The sequence below is a fragment of the Medicago sativa genome, chromosome 7, assembly GCF_051527215.1.
Source record: "Medicago sativa cultivar Bolivia chromosome 7, Bolivia_mono, whole genome shotgun sequence".
NCBI classification, from domain to species: domain Eukaryota; kingdom Viridiplantae; phylum Streptophyta; class Magnoliopsida; order Fabales; family Fabaceae; genus Medicago; species Medicago sativa.
In genome coordinates, this window is record NC_140755.1 from 87,597,337 (window position 1) to 87,614,863 (window position 17,527).

General features: G+C 33.5%; 1 long non-coding RNA gene across 2 annotated transcripts; it reads left to right on the forward strand.

Annotated features, from left to right (window-relative positions):
- The first annotated feature begins 11,163 nt into the window (after positions 1-11,163).
- On the forward strand, positions 11,164-14,801 carry LOC146909790 (uncharacterized). 2 transcript variants are annotated; one of them, XR_015018124.1, is made up of 3 exons: positions 11,164-11,457; positions 12,071-12,182; positions 14,175-14,801. It is a non-coding gene; the product is annotated as an uncharacterized LOC146909790 (long non-coding RNA). The 2 variants fall into 2 exon arrangements; XR_015018123.1 differs by lacking the exon at positions 14,175-14,801 and adding an exon at positions 13,778-14,031.
- Positions 14,802-17,527: the final 2,726 nt, after the last annotated feature.

Sequence of the window (17,527 nt, forward strand, 5' to 3'; positions counted from 1 at the left end):
ATTGCATGCAAAACTTTACTTTATGTAACGGTCATTTCTATAAAACTTACAGGACTATCGTGGTTACAATATTCTTTTGCAGTGCCAAAGTTCTACTAACTTCTGTGCGTGTGTTTAACTTTTACAGCATTTTTTATTGCAAGGTTAATAATTACTACAAGGTTAATTATGCTTCTCATTCCTCTTTTTCGTTTTTTATTACAAACGGATATAATAAAAACAAACAAACATATAAGTAAAGTTGATTTAAGTTGTACGTATACAACAATAATGTAAAATTTCTTAAAAAAAAAAGCAATAACGTATGACTTTTTTCCTCATACATTTTCAATCAAATCAACTCTATTATACTACATTTTAAGATTAATTCCTAAAATATGTTTACAATATCTCTTTGGTGTTCCCTCAAAAAAAAAATATCTCTTTGGTGTCATATATATGATTTGATTTTTGTGTAAAAAAAAAAATTATACCTTCTATATATAAAAATTAATCTCAAATGAAAAGAATATTTAAAACATTCTATCAATAATAAAATTGTTATTTCTGTTATTTTGTTTTTTTTACGTGAATTGGATTTCAGACCCTCATCAAAGCAATTTACAACCATTCTAGGGAAAATTCAAACGTACGATGTCAAACTTTTACTTTGAGCTAATATATGAATTTTCATGATTATTCTATAAACTACTTACATATAAAAAAATAATAAGTTATATACATGTATCGAATCAAATTTTACAATGTCACTTTCTTCCTCTTTCGGTGGAAGGGTAATTGCTCAAACTGTTAGAATTTGAAGGCTTTTAAAATGAACGAATCCAAAGCTTTGAGCATCAGTAGACCAACATGTTAACTGTTTGTTTATGGAAGAAAAAAAAAATCCTAACATCCACATGCTTATTGTTTGTCTGTCGTATTTCATATGGACCCAAGAGCAAGAGCTCAGAGATGGCACTTGAAGATACCGTAAAGATATGGTTTGCGTAAAAGGCATATTTTTTTTTTTTTTCTGGACAGATTGTAAAAGACAAATATTACCCTAATTTTTTTAGAAAACTCAGTTAAAAAAGTTATATTTAATTTGTAAGCCTATACAAAACATGGAACTGTGGTATCCAAATTTTTTTAACCTCATTACGATTAGGTTTGTATTCTATTCAGCAAATATTTTCCAATTTGAGCGTACAAGGCAGCACAAAATGTTGCTTCGTAAGAAAGTGAGGGATTTTTTTTCTTTCTACCCTCCAGAATTCTCACGTTCGCGCCCTTTGCATTTTTAGTTTTACCCTCGTTCATATTGTATATATAATCTGAACCAAAAAAATAATGTCCCGATTATATAATCCAAATCAATATGATGTACTTATTTCCTATGGTGGTGCAGGAGATAGGATCTTGTGATGCACTATGTTATATTATGAGATGGTTGCCTCGGTGGGACTTCACTCATTTATTGGGCCTTCATGCCATAATAATATGGTGCTGAGTTTTGCTACTGGACGACAAGAGAATTAGAGCATTGCTCTTCTCCCATCTTTTTTTGCCCATTCTCGTCCAACATGAGTTAACTCATGTTGAAAAAAACACCTACGTGAATTAACTTACACTGAGCTATTTTGACGAGAACAAGCAAAAACAGATGGAAGAAGAGCAATAACCAGAGAATTATTGGGTTGGGCCTCTTAGGCCCATACCATTACACTATCTCCATGGATCATTAGTCATTGGGATTTACTTTTTCCACCCTATGGCCTTCTCGCGCGCCCTGCAAAAATTCCAAATATACCTCTGGTCCGGATTATATAATCCAGACAAGATTGCTAGTGATTTCCGAAAAACGAACTCCGGACCAGATGTTATGTGCTTTTTTGTGTCTTTCTTTGATGCCAAGGGTCTCTGTTGACCGTTATATGAACCCCACACAAGCTGCAATGCAATTGCAGGGTTCATAGGAACGGTCAACAATGACCATGACTCCACAAACACTCCTACAAAACTTAAAAAATTTGAAGAGAATGGAAGAAAAGAGGTGAAATGAAGAATGAAGGTATTTGTTGAAGATGGAAGCCTATTTATAGCCTAAAACAAGTCCTAGGTCATTAATACAGTCAATGAAAACGTGTTAGTGGTTGTAACCGTCCAAACCCACATTGATGGCTCTCTTTCAAAAGTGATGAATCATTCCGGATTATACATTCCGGAATGTCCTTAGCCCTACAAAGAAGTGTCAACTTTTCCCTCGTTCACCATAATCGCATTAATCCGGAAAGTATATTCCGGAAACCAAAGGTGCATTCCGGATTGTATTTTCCGGACCGCGTCAGTGTCATGGCTGGTTGTCTGCAACACACGTTTTTGACAGTGGTCAAGTCAAAAAAACGTGTTTTACCACGTTTTTTGACTGCATTTATGGCTTCCCAACCATTTTTCACCCACCCCTCCCTATAAATACCCTTCCAAACCCCACCATTTCTCACACCATCCCTCTCCTCCTCTTCTTCCTTCTACAACCATGGTTTTCCATCGTTGGCCTTTCATAGATAAGGGTCTCGTTGAAAACTTTCAGGGTTTGTATGAACGGTCCATGAGGATGGAACCGCGCTGCAACGAAGGGCGGTTCATCTGAGGGTCATGTGGGTCAGTGTGGTTCTTAGCTTCGCCTGTCTGGGCGTAAGTCTGAGCACCCCCCACCTCCCTCAGAGGCATTTGTTTCTTCTTCCCGCCCTCCTCTTCCCTCCTCCTCCGGTTTTCCTCCAATAGCCAAGCTACTGCTATGCCCTATCACATAGCAGTGGTTAGGCTCTTAGAAGATTAGAATTAGGCTCTTAGGAGATTAGAAATAGATTTAGGATCTTATGTAATAAGCTTAAAAAGCTTGAAAATTACGTAATGAGTTGTTTTTATGTTTGTGTCTTTTTATTTCTGTTTTTTATTTTATTCGGATTTTATTTTACGAATTGTAGAGCTTAAAATTGCAAAAGTTCTGCTAAAATACTATTCCGGATTTTAAAATCCGGAATCATCTGAAAAATACTAACAATTTATTCCGGAATACGAAATCCGGACTAGGGGTAAAATTGGAAAAAAAAAATAGGGCGCGTGAGGAACGGCATAGGGTGGGAAAAGTAATACTCTTAGTCATTTAATGAGTAATGGATCAAGAATTATGCTCTTTACCCAAATGGTTTTGCTCATTCCCAGGTGAAAATACCATTTTACCCTTACGTAAATTAAGTTACTCTAATACAAAGAGTAGCGTGACTTAACTCACACAAGTATTATATGCAGCGTGACTTAAGTCACGCTCAAAAACAAACAAAATCTCACGTTCACGTTGAAACCAAAGCACAGTTCAAGAGCACAAGAGCACGTTGAAAAGGCATGGTGATCTCGTCAAGGACAAAAAATTACATGCGCATAAAGTCCAATACAAATCATGAATTAAAGAGTAGGTGAGCTTCTGACAAAAAATCACGTGAGCTTCTTAAATTCAAGGAAGGGAAAAGAGTATTATGATAAAATCCACCAGGAAGGGAAAAGAGTATTATGTGCAATAAATTTCAATACGAGTCTATCGGCAATCGGAAAAAGACATTATTTTTAAGAAAAAGTGAAATAAACGAAGGCAAAGATGAAGAAGAAGAGATGAATGGCCTTTTTGTTCTAACGCGAGTTAACTCACGTGGCGTGAGTTAACTCACGCAGGAGTAATATGGACATTTACTTTGGAAATGAGCAGAAACGTATAGGTAAAGAGCAGTTTTCATGGGTCAAAGATTGTTAAAATGAAAAGTTTTGAAGTGTACCGAAGTAGAGAAATTTGAAGAAAAAAAATATGGATGTAATGATCCCAACGTGAGAACTCAATCATAAATAGTATCCTCTGGCCCTAGACTTGTAGCTCAATAATGAGGTGAAAATCTAAAGGGCTTCTAATGTGACCGCTCAAGGGTTGATTTGTTTCGTACCTCATTTGATTATTTGATCGAAGCTATATTTAATGAGAATTGGACGGATGTTTTGTCCTATTCTTTCACATAAATATACAACTTAGGGTTTGGTCCCGGTGTCGAATTGTTCGAACCGAATAATTTTTTTTTCAAATGGAATTAAGTGGGTACTGATATAATATTTTTCTATCAATCAAAAGTAAGTATTTGTATATCGTCTTCTCAGGGACTAGTGCGATAACATAAACCGTTCAACATCGACTATCATTAAGTTAGGGTTTGATTGATTGTTTGTTATAAAAATTATTCGGACTAAAATGCGATAATAAAAACGGAGAGTAATAAGGCGTAAAAGCGTTGGGATTAGAGTTCGTCGATCAAGCATCGAATATACTCCTAATGATCATATATATGGATTCTAGCTTTTTATCGATTTATAAAAATTATTCGGACTAAAATGCGATAATAAAAACGGAGAGTAATAAGGCGTAAAAGCGTTGGGATTAGAGTTCGTCGATCAAGCATCGAATATACTCCTAATGATCATATATATGGATTCTAGCTTTTTATCGATATTACCACACATCGCCCGACAAAATCATTCATGTCTAAATGATATTGTGAGATCAATCGTATCGTTTAATCGACAATTTCTCAATCTATTAAACGATCTGATAATAATATGTTATGATGCTTTGTGTGATTATCAAAACATAAATCATATGTCTAGAATCTTGTTTTGATAGATGATTATTCTAACCCTAGATTCAAAAAGTATTTTTCAATAATATTTAAATCAAACATAGAAATGAAATGCAAGAATAAACTCAATATTACATAAAATGCTAGAATCATATATTTAAAAGATCAAAAGATTACATCTAAGCTTGATCAAGTACCTCTAATCCCAACAAAGGAGATTTAGTTGATCATTGTCATTAAACATTACAAAAGTGGAAGGAAAGATGAAGATCCATTGCTAAGTCTTGATTTCTCAAAGATTCTTAGTGAATCCACACTCTAACACTCTTGCTCTATGAAGAACCCTAATTTTCGCCGTATTCTCTCTCTACAAGTATGATAAGATATGTTCTGAAATGAGGAAAGAGACTTTTATACTTTTGCATAATTTCACATTCTCGCCATGCAAGATATGCTCGCTATGGCGAGCTGACCTTTCTTTGTCATTGGGTTTCTGTCACGTCATCCTTCAGTGTTCCAAACCGCTTTATCTCGCCAGGCAAGATTTTCTCGCCATGGCGAACTCTGATCCTCTGAAACATGGTCTCTAGAACTACTTCTCGCCCTCCTGCTCGCCTTTCCTTCGCTGTGGCGAGATCTCGCTATTTGCTTCGCAATGGTGTGCTTGGGTGTGAGCTGGATGCTCACATTCTGGAAGTACTTCTCGCCATGGCAACTCCACTTGATGTGGCGAGTTGGTCTTTGCACTTCTTTTAAGTATTCTTTCTTTGATTCTTGTCTTGTTCACTCATTTCCTGCACAATTGGGTCAAGCATAATAAGGCATTTTCTCACATTTTCATAGCTTTTCCCTGACTAACTTGTGAAATAAGTAACCAAATATATATATATATATATATATATATATCCAATATTTACTACTTTCTAGCACTTATCAGGTACTCTTGGGTGGATGAGAGTGTGATGAAGGATAAGTTAGCATATACCGGCATAAATTCTATTAAGTAATTTGTTGCTTCTCTCCCTTTAATTAAGGATCCTTACTGGTTGAAGGACTTTGATTTTCTTCCCTGTACTAGAGCCGATCGTGTCTGTTTCAAAAATATATGGGAGGATTCTTTGGAATTCACCAATTTGATACTAAGTTGATTCAAATTAAAGTAATGCTACTATCACTCCTTTATAGATTTTTGAGAAATGAGATAGAGATCATGCCTCCTCCTTGTGGACTACTCCCTCCGTTCCTTTATAATTGACACTTTTACATAAACATTTTGTTTCTAATTAACTGTCGTTTTCAAAGTCCAATGTATCATTAAATGTGGCTTTACCTATATTACCCTTTGATATTTATTGTAGAGAGAGAAATATATGAAATGAAGTATTAAATGATTAAGGTTATTATAGGAAAAAGATAAATTGTTGTATCAAAAGTAGTAAAAGTATTTGTTGTCTTGATTTGTGTAAAAAGTCAAAATGTGACAATTAAAAAGGAACGGAGGGAGTACTTTGGGTCGGTCATGTCCTGAGATTTTTTGTGCTTTGGACCAAATATAACAATATGTGCTTGATCCTCTCTTAATATTATTATTGAAAATTTCTGTTTGTGCATAGTGGTGAAGTTTTAAAAAAAAAATGGGGCAAGGTGGGAAAGCGTAGATGAAAAATTTAAGTTGCAAATTTACAAAAAAAAAAAAAGGAAAATTCATCAATATATAAAAGAATTAATATGGACACATAAAGATAGACATCACTGCGTAGCATATAGGGCTGGCAATGAACCGAACCAACTCGAAAATAGTTCGATACTCGATTCGATAATTGGTTCATTGAACTTGGTTCACGAACCAAATGAGTCGAACTTGAGTTGAAAATTAAGCTCGTTAAATAAATGAGTTGAACTTGAACTTAATATGATTCGACTCGTTTGGTTCATGAACCAGCTCGACATATATACACACACTTTTCATATAATATAGAATTTATTACAAACTTCTTCTAATAATTATGCACTTTTTTCATATAAATTATTACTAATTGCTAATTTAATATAAATCAACGATAATTGTAATAGTAGAAAGAGGGAAAAAAGTTAATGCTTTCACAAGGCTTTTAAACAAAATTGTGCATAAAACTTGTCCCACATCGGGGAGTTTTGCAAAAGATTAGAGAGGAGGAGTATATTTATATATGAGCGGTGCATTGCAAATACAACATAAAACCAATAGTGGTAGTATATGCTACAGTAACGGTAGTAAATATAAAGTGCTACTACCTTTCTAAAGGTTTTGCATTATATTTTTGTTGTTTTAAAGGTTTTGTTTTTTAAGGTCAAAGACATATATTGTTGAAAAAAAAAACTTTTTTTCGAAAAAAATAGTTTTGAAATATGCAATTTGAGCAAACGAGGTGAACCTAACGAGCCGAACCGAGTTGTTCGTGAATTTTAAACGAGCCGAACTCGAGCTAAAAAAAAGGTTCGTTTTGAACTCGAGTCGAGTTTCGAGCTGAACCAATTCTTATCGAGTCGAGTCGAGTCGAGCTCAGACAGGTTCGACTCGGCTCGACTCATTTCCAGCCCTAGTAGCATACAAATAACTCTAAGAAACTTCGCAACAAACAACACCAAATAACATACCAACTATTTTTCTCAAAACTGACAAAGTAGTAGTCCTTATAAGCTACTAATTTTTTTTTTTTGATATAGAATGACGTAAAAATTAAAAAATTTAAATCCTACTAAGAAAACAAACATTACAACGTATAATTATTGTTGTGCAATTTTTTAATTAATGTTGTGAGTTAATACACGATTTTCTTGAATCGATTTTCAAATAGAATCATTTTAGAAACCTACTAAACCTTTTGAATGCATGCTTCGTTAATTAAATAAAAATAAAATTAATATAAAATTAAGTTTAAATTTAAAAATAATAATTCTGAATATTAGATAAATCACACACAATTGATTTTCTTTCATGATCATGAATTAAACATGACTTTGGAGTAATTTATTTCAACCATAAACTAAATGTACGAATAACTAATATATCTTGCAAAGAAAACATATGTATATGTCTCAATTTTCATGTATTAAATATGATTTTTGGAGTCTTGTATTTAAGCACAAACAACAACACCAACTACATGCATGAATCACAAACCAATATAATAGTTATATTTCTCATTTTTTATGTATTAAATAAGCCTCTTTGATCCATGCATGTCATGTGAGAATAAATATTATATACGTTAGAAATACTAAGAGATTATCAATTTTAACTCTTATTAAATTTATCTATACTATGTGTCTATCTCTCAAATAAGTGAATTAATTTCAAAGATTTAGTAACTTTCTATTACTTTATGGAAATATTATACACTGTATAATTTATCACTTTGAAATAAGACAGAGAATATCAAAAAAAATAATTATATTTATTTGTTCTCTTATTTATTTTTGTTTATTCTTGTATATTAATTTTTTCTTGTTTTCCCCAAATGTGTAAATAAAAAGACATACGAGAATAAAAAATTGTTACCCTCTAATTATTTGACATATAATATTAAAAAAACCGTGCACATCTAAATATTTACTATATTTATGTATTGTTAAACAAAAATTGGTACCCTTTATGAATGTGGCAAGGGCGGTCATCCATACCGACCGTAAGTATATTAGGCGTCAATTTTCTTTTCAAGAACAGTAAGTAGAAGGTCCTACAAAAGAAAAAAATATGTACTAATTATCACTATAATAATATAATTGGTATTAAAAAGGTCTCTATTTTAAAGTTAGCTTTAGGCTTTGATAAATGTCAGATCCAATAAATGTTTGACCAACCTAGAGAGTAGAGAGGATGTTGGTTGGTTTATTTTTTTAGGGAAAGTTTAAGTTGGTGGCATTTATGGTAGGAAAAGTATAAACATTTCCCACCCTGGATGTCACCAAAATTACATGCCAACCTTTGATATACACTAAAATCATCTAGAATTTTGATTAATGTTTAATCCAAAAAGTAATATTACACCTTCTGAAGAGTTCTATTATCTTTTCTATCTTGATTGATCAAAACATCGATCTAGTCTCCAAGTTACAATAGGTATACATGTTTCCTTCTAAACGACCCTCACAACCTGAAAATACAACAAGAACAAGTTTTCATAAAATATTTAGTTTTATAAACAATGTACATAATAGAAGTCTTACAAAATATTTATAATCAAATTCATAACTTGGCATAACAAAACATAAATTTTGCAATTACACGTTTTTTACCATGTAAAAAATAATCATTTATAAAAGGAAAGAGACTCTACCATAGAGCGAGTAACTATTTTATTTTATTTCATGTCCAAACCATGACGTGTAATCTGTATTTCTAGCGCTCAGAGTTCGATTCGTGTAATCTCCAACCTGTCAGTAATTCATGAAATTTGTTAAAAAGTCGTGTCTAAAAATTTCTTACCGAATACAAATACAAAACAATGTGTTAATATTGTTGGTGAACAAAAAAAAAACAAATAACAATAATTATCGTGCAACGGCGTAACCACTCTCCATCCATCAAAGCAATGTATACGTTACGAAGCCAATACATGATAAAAAATAAGGGAAAACCTAGGAAACGTTATCAAAGAAGAAAATAGAACTACCTCGAAGCCAATACATGATAAAAAAAATAAGGGAAAACCCACAAAACGCTATCAAAGAAGAAGATAGAACTACCACGAGCAAGACACAACTAATTTCTTGGTCACGCACTTCGTCGCATATTTGTATTTCTATTAACGTGAGTTCGATCCATGTAATCTTTGAATTTGTCATGTCAATCAATATAAAGAGTGTTAATAATAGTTGTTGTTGGTGAGAAAAAAATTAACATATAAACCTACCAAACATTAAACATTATGAATTTAGCATAAAGGTTATTATGTTTTGTTGACTGAGGAAAAAAAAAAGTTGAGACCTTTATAAAAATCATGAAAAAACATAATTTAGCACAAAAAGAAACCTTCTTTTTCTTAAAAAAAATAAATATGAAAACCTACAAAATATTATGGATCTGGCACAAAAATAAACTAGATGATCGATGGGGAGATGATCGTCACACTAGATGATGTGACGTGTATGCTCATTGTTGAGGAGGATGTAGACTACGAGGATGGTGTGCTGCTGCAAAGGGAGCTGGTACTGATGAATGAGGAGGCGAATGATGAGGTGACTAAATAGTGGAGTGAGTATATTAACACTACTCACATGAAAGAGGCGTATGACAGACTCTTCCATATGTGTAATGAGTTAGAGCAGTCTGATGATGATGAGGTGGTGGGGGAGCTGGAGACTGTTAGGACCACATGTATTAAGGCGTTTTTATTGCTCTTGGTTGGCCTCGCCAACAAGAACAGCAAAAACGTTCATATGATATGGCTGATGGCACTACATGACTTGGACACGGTGCATGAGTGGTCATGGGGCGGGATGCCACTTGATTTTCTCTGCACATAACTTTCTCTTGCTACGGACCCTACGGTTAGCGCCGTTGGCGGTTCCATGACTCTACTCGAGGTAATATTTTTTTTCTTTTCTATTGCATGTTATAAATGACTTGCGATATTATTGTGTCTGTATATGAGTTTGTGATGCTGAAATATTTTTTGTATGATACTTGTGCTGATATTATTGTGTCTTTTTGTGTTTATAGGGATGAGTTTTGGAGCCCTTCCTGAAGCTCTTTTTCGAGGAAGCTTGTGAAGGACTACGATTGTGCTCAGCCGCTTGTTGCTAGATGGAAACCCCAAGGGGCCATTCTGATATTGTACACTACCGAGGCCTCATTGATCTGATTGTGAATGTTGATGTACTCTGGAGGCCATACGAGGATCGGTGAGACATCACGCCTTTACACAACATCTGCTGGTACTCCGGTTGGATCATGGGCGGTAAAGACAGGATGTGCCTTCACTTTCCGGAGCAGGTTCTCAAGCAATACAGCTGTATCCAGACCATTCTCAGATCTCCTACAACGATTGGGGCTCTCGAGACAAAAGATGTGGTTGTGACCTTTTGTAACACCCCAAATTTTCCATTAATATATTTTATAAATATTTGACTGTGTGTGCATGGTATAAACCTCTAATTATTATTTTAAACTATTTTATTCGTACATGTATTTACTTAATTTTTTGTTACATTGTGTAAATTAATAAGAAATGTGGGCATATTTTATTTTAATTATCTCTAACTATCATCTTATTTAATTATTTATTTTATAAATAATTATTATGGAGTCTTAGTAATATTTTGATTACTTTTCCTTATATGTGTAGTAGTTATGGTGTGATAATTTTATACTTATTTATTTGATCTAGAAGTAATATAAAATGTGATATTTTATTTATTGATTTAATATTTTAATCATTATAGAAAAAGTGATAGGAGTTTTCTATGAGTATTTTTAGGAGGATATTAGTTATGAGTGAGTAAAATAAAATTAATTTACATTATTAGTGGGTAGAGAAAATAAACAGGTGGGTGTATACAGTTGAGTGGACCTAATTAGTAGAAGAGAAGATATGAACTAATGCGTGTTAGATTAATAGATTAGCCCATGTGTAATATATTTAGAACAAGAAAGACTTAAAAACCCTAATAATTCCTAAGATGAGCAACGCGCATCAGTAAAACAAAAGTTCATCGGCGTCGTTTGCGAGAGAAAACACGCAACCTGTGGACCTAAGATAATTACTCTGTGTGAAGTAAAGCTGTTATGGGAAACAAGGTAGCTACTTGTTTCGATTAGGTGAGTGCAATTCCTTTTTCTTTCAAAATGCATATAACTTCTACGGTACCAATTTTAGACCTGGATCTTTGATTTCACCTTATATTAGTTAATTTGATGATTTTCCATGATGAATCATATAACCTATACACGTGATTTGAGGCTAATAATCATTGGAGAAACAAAATTTTATTTTATTTTCTTCTGTCCATATTTTTATGCTTCTAGATCAACTAGGATCATGAACAACAATCGCTTTAGAACCATGTGCATTATAGTATGATATGGTCTATAGCAGTAAAGAGAATTTACCTTCTCATAGATGTTCATATTTTACTGCTTGTTTTAACTACCCTATTGACTTGTTTAATGGGACCATAAGCCTAACTTATTACATGATGATGAAGAATTTATAAACTGAGGAGAAAGTCGATAGGCTACAAAATTTATAAATCATTACAAGTATAATGTGAAGGAGTCAATCACAAAAAAAAAAAGGACTTTGGTAATGTAAGTGATAAAACTAGAAAGATAATTAATTTAATTGGAAAATCAAGTTAACATGAATATGTGACGCTAAGAAGGACATGAAATGGTTAGTTGTTTATTTATACTTGGATGTTTGTTTGTTTAGAATTTATGGGTCATTAGTCGCTTTGCTGATGAAAGAGAGACGCAACCATGTGGAACTTTTGAATTCACGGCTGCCTTTGAGTTCGTTATGTCTTGCGAAAGCTTCAATCCAGGTATGGGGTGGGAGAGAAGAGTTCGAGATCATGAGTGTAAATTAATTGGGATGAACGGGAAAGCTGTATTTCCCAAAGTTCATTCGGGGCTCACCGCGACGGTTGTAGCCCTTTGAGAGAATAATTAATTAATGTGCAAATTTAGATGTGGGAGGTTAGAAGAAGAATTAGAAACATTATTAAGGTGTTGCTTGATTTAAACTATGTGAATATGTGGTATTTGAAGTCATGGATAAATTTGTGGGTGCTTATGCTTGATTTGCTGCAACTATTTAGATTGATGACTTATTTAATGATTGATATAGATGTGATGTTATGTATTAGAAGTTGGAATTGTAGTGGTGCCGTATGCCTAGTATAAATAATAGTTTATTTTTTTTAAGTGATTTTATAGAGATAATAATTGAAATTATTCTTACTATCTTTGAATGTGTTTGAAATAAGATTTATTCTCCTTATAGATGTGTCTTGGATACCATAGTGCTAAATGTATTATTTTAAGATGTGTAAATGAAATATATTATTTGACTATGTGATATTTGAAGATGTATATGGTTTAAAGATGTGGTATGTAAAGATGTGAAATTGATGTGTTAATTGATGATGTATAACTGAAGTGCTATTTAATGATGTGTATTTGATAATGATGCTATTTAAAGATGTGTTATATAGTGAAGTGCTATTTGGAAGATGTGTGATTTAAATATGTGTTATTTATGATGCTTATGTTGATGCGATGTTTAAGATGTTGATGTTTGTCGTTTGATGCTGTTGACCATTAATGTCATAAAGTTGTAAGTGTCGGTCTAAGTTGTGAAGTCGTAGGAAGTTGTCCAAATTATTGGAATCATATAAGTTGTTTAAGAAGTTCAAGATGTCTAAGTTGTAGGAGTTGAGTCCATTGCATACTCATTAAAGTTGGGGGCTTTAGGCTCGGCAGCCTTGTGCTCATTAAAGTTTGGGGCTTTAGGCCCGGCAGCCTTGTGCTCATTAAAGTTGGGGGCTTTAGGCCCGGCAGCCTTGTGCTCAAATACGTTGGGGGCTTTAAGCCCGGCAGCTTTATGCTCACTTGTTGAAGAGCCTAATTACGCTCATATATGTTGTTGAATGGTACCACATGCATTTTCATATCAAGAAGTTTCACGATGATTTAAGTTGTTAAGTTGTTAAGAGTGCATTGTCAAGTTGAGTCGTGTTGTCGAATCAGGTTGTTAAGTTGTAATGTTTTAACGAATTACTTTGTGATGTCTATTAATGTAATTGTGTGAGACGATGAAGGTGATTATTTGTTGATGTTCTTATGAAGATGGTTATTGGTGACTACATGTGTTGTGACTAGTTGGAATTGAATTGTGACATTGTGTTTGTGAAGTTTTTTTTTGGTTCTTAAGTTGTAATGATATTTTCTACTAATATAGATTAAGATGATATAATATATTCTTCAAGGTTCTGAATATTATGTTTGTGATGAGAAACGACTTTGACTTAATTGCTTACGTGTTCTTCTCATTTTTTTTATACTATTACATGTTCTCGGAACTCACCCCTTCGTTGTTTGTGTTTGCTGGCTTGGCCCTGCGGTTGCGAAACCGTAGTTATATAGGCTATGAGTCTTGGTGTCAAGTGCATGCCTTTCGTGAGGACTTGTCTTGTGTCGTCGATTATTTTGGGGAAAAGCACCGCTCTGATAGTGACACGGGAAAAGGGATATGCTTACTTATTTAATTTTGTGCAAGAAAACCATTGTCTATGATGTAAAATGAAATATTTTCAAAAGAAAAAGATTCGATGTTATTATTACTATAATTTTTAATGAAGTGAAATATGAATTATGTTTGTTATGAGTCAATGTGATATCCTAAATTTTGTGGAAGAATTCCTATATCATTAGAGAAGTTTTTATTTGACACTTTCCGCTGCGAATCAAACTCTATTTTTAATTAAATAATAGCAATAATTATTAATTGGGATTTAGGGTGTCACACCTTTCAGGATTTTATGGTCCATGTCCTTGACCAGGAGCAGAGGTGTCGACAGACAAGGGCAAGGAAGTTATGGATGTGTGAGGAAGGGTACATCAAATGGTTCTACCGTGTATCACATCATATTATGAGTGAACCTGCGCCCGCTGCTGAGTACATAGCTCATGTCCCTCCTTACGAGGAGGTTATTGTTGAGCAGCAGTGGGTCATACAGATTCCCGACCCACTCAATATTATTGCCAACATCAGAGCCAGAGTGGATAGTGCAATGGGGCATCCTGATGTGTTTTCATCTCCACTTTTTACCGGTGTGTTGCAGTGCATCCAGTCAGAGTATGTCATTTTGCAAGAGGAGTCGGTTTCCCAGAGGAGGACTAGGAGCCATAGTCCACATCAGTAAGTTTTTTTTTTATTTTAGTGTTTTTATGACATTATAGCGGATTATGATGTAATATATTTACACTCGCGCCTTTGCATTTTTTTTTACAGTTTCATTAGTTTTTCGGTTTAATTTTGCGTATTTTAACTTGAATGAATTTACATATATTTTTTAACTTTGAGAGAATGATTGAATGAATGGATGAAAAATGGATGAATGGGTGTATGAAAGAATGAAAAAAGGAAAAGATTGCAATTATGTTGTTCTGCCAAATGACACAGGGAGAGCGTGACTTAAGTTACATTGGAGGTATTATTGTCAGAACACATGGGAATGAACATTTTTAAATGGAAGAAGAGCAATTTCCTATGTTTAATAGCAAGTTGTGTCATTTGATTCACTTTTATGCTAGAGAAGGTGTTCGAACACCGAATTCCTCACTTATTTACCTTTAAAGAGTGTAGTACTAGATACTAAACTACTTTAAAAAAATGTTATGTAAACTTTTAGTCTTTATAAACATATAAACTTTCATTTTTAGTCCCTACAATTTCTTTTTTCAATTTTTATTCCTTTAAATTTTCTTTTACCAATTTTTTTTTTTTAAGGAAAAGAAAGACTGCCTTTTCCACTACAACACTAATTCATTTTGTTGTTACCAATTTATGGGGAGGAGATTGTCTCCAGTTTTTTCTCTCATGTGTAATCTAAGCCCTCCATCAACCCTCCATTAAATAGGTGAGAGAATGTGTTTGTGATAATAAAAAGAAGATAGAGTATAATTAAAGGTGGATAATTAGACACCGTAGAAAACTGGAGGCATTTCTACTGGAGAGGATCCACTCTCCAATTTTAGTTCCTTCCAGGTGTGAATCCCTTCATAACAGTGGGGTAGCATTGGCTACCCCAAAAGAAAAATAAACCTTGCATAATTTGTATACTTTTGAATATAGTTACCCCATTAATATATTATTTGGCTACTCCAAACAATTTTGTTGGTTTAAAGAAAATACTTACAATCTATTTAGTTTAGTGTCAATTATAAATAATTTTGACTTGTTAAAACTTCATAGAGTATGACTTTTATAAATAATTATTGTTAGATTTTATTTTCTCTGTTGTTTTTTTTTGACAATAAATGAAATTTCATTAGCAAAAGTCTGGCAATAAATCAAAAGCCAAGACTGCGGAAATACAAGGTGGGGTCTCTTCAATCCATATACAATCGGGATTATGAAGAGAGTATTGAGCTAGATAATGAGCAGCTTGGTTAGCCTCCCGTCTAACATGCAAGAATCTTAAACTACGAAAAAAGACATTAAAATTAATGCAATCTCCAATAATAGATCCAGCATAGTTGGGATGTTGTTGATGAGTGTTTAGCGCCTGAACCACATTAGAAGCATCTGATTCCGCTATAAGATTCAGAAAAAACATGTCTTTTGCAAATTCCAACCCCTTCTGCATAGCTAAAGCTTCTGCTACCTCTGAATCTGGTAATGAAAAGACTTGACAACAACTAGCAGCAACCACAATACCTTCATAATCTCTCACAACAACACCAATACCCCACTTACCCCCCCTCTATTGGACCTGCTGCATCAACATTTAGCTTATAGCAACCATTATCAGGGGGTGTCCAGTGGACATCAGATATAGGTAAGTTTGGACCTCCACTTAACGTCTCCAACAACACCGTATTATCACTATTAAAATTAGCAACAGATCTTTGTGCCTTTTGTACAGTGGTAGCCACATCAATTTCAGTCCCCTCAAAACATTTTTTATTTCTAGTGCACCAAATTTCATAACACAAGGCCAAAACATTAACTATAATATCCTCATTTTCATCAATAATAATTCTTTTCAACCACTCTTGAAAGGGCACGTACCTAGAATCATGTGAATTGAACACCACACCCAAGAAGGAAGCAAACCATATATGCTTTGACCAATGACAATCCATAAAGAGATGTGAAATGGTTTCATTATGCTGCCCACAAAAAACACACAATGGATCACAACTGATTTCTTTTTTAAAAAGATCATTTTTGAGTGGTAGTTTTTCATGTAAAATCCTCCAAGCAAAATGGTTGTGTCTTGGAATACTTTTTATTTTCCACAATTTTTTCCACACTTGTTGGTCAATGTCCTGCATTGAGCTATGGGAGACAAGTACCTCACGCCTTGCCTTTAAGAAACGATATGCACTCTTCACATAAAAAATAGCAGATCGTGAAGCACCCCACACAAACTCTGCGGAAAAGAAAGACTGCCTTTTTATTTTCTCTGTTGTTGCTTCATTGAATATAAGTAAAATTTATTGTAAATTTATCTTACTTATTAATTAGGTTTAATATATTAATTTTTAAAATATATTTTATTTCTTCTTTCTATTTGGCCCCCTCGTAAAAAATTTGCTAGCTTCGTCGCTGGTTCCTTCCCTTTAACAAAAGTACGCGTGGCATGTTGTAAGTGACTAAAATCTTATTTGCTGAAAAAAAAAACAGCGGTTTTCATGTTTGAATATTTGAAAGTAAAAAAAATAAGGTTTCCAGTTATTTTAAACCCAGATAAGGAATGAGTTTTTTTATCCCTGCAACTTAAGTGAAGGAAATAGCAAAATTATATTTGCCAAAGGTTTGATTACTTATCACTTGTGTGCATGAAACTGAGGTTAGAGAACCATTGCCGTGAAATCATGATTTTGAAAAACTTCTCATTTGAAAAATTGAACTCATTCTCAGTTTAAGAGGACATTATTTTGCAGTGCAACACATTACTAAATCTGCTTCATGCCAGAGTTTTTTTCAAAGAAAAGTTTTGCATTGTAGCGCATTACTAATTTTTATATATTTTTGTATCAAATCAACAAACTATTCTGCCATTGTTGTTCAGCTCATCAACCTGCATCTATTTTTAGATTTCTTTGTACATAGAAAAAGGTGTAAGATATTAGCATGTATAATCATAATCTTAACTGC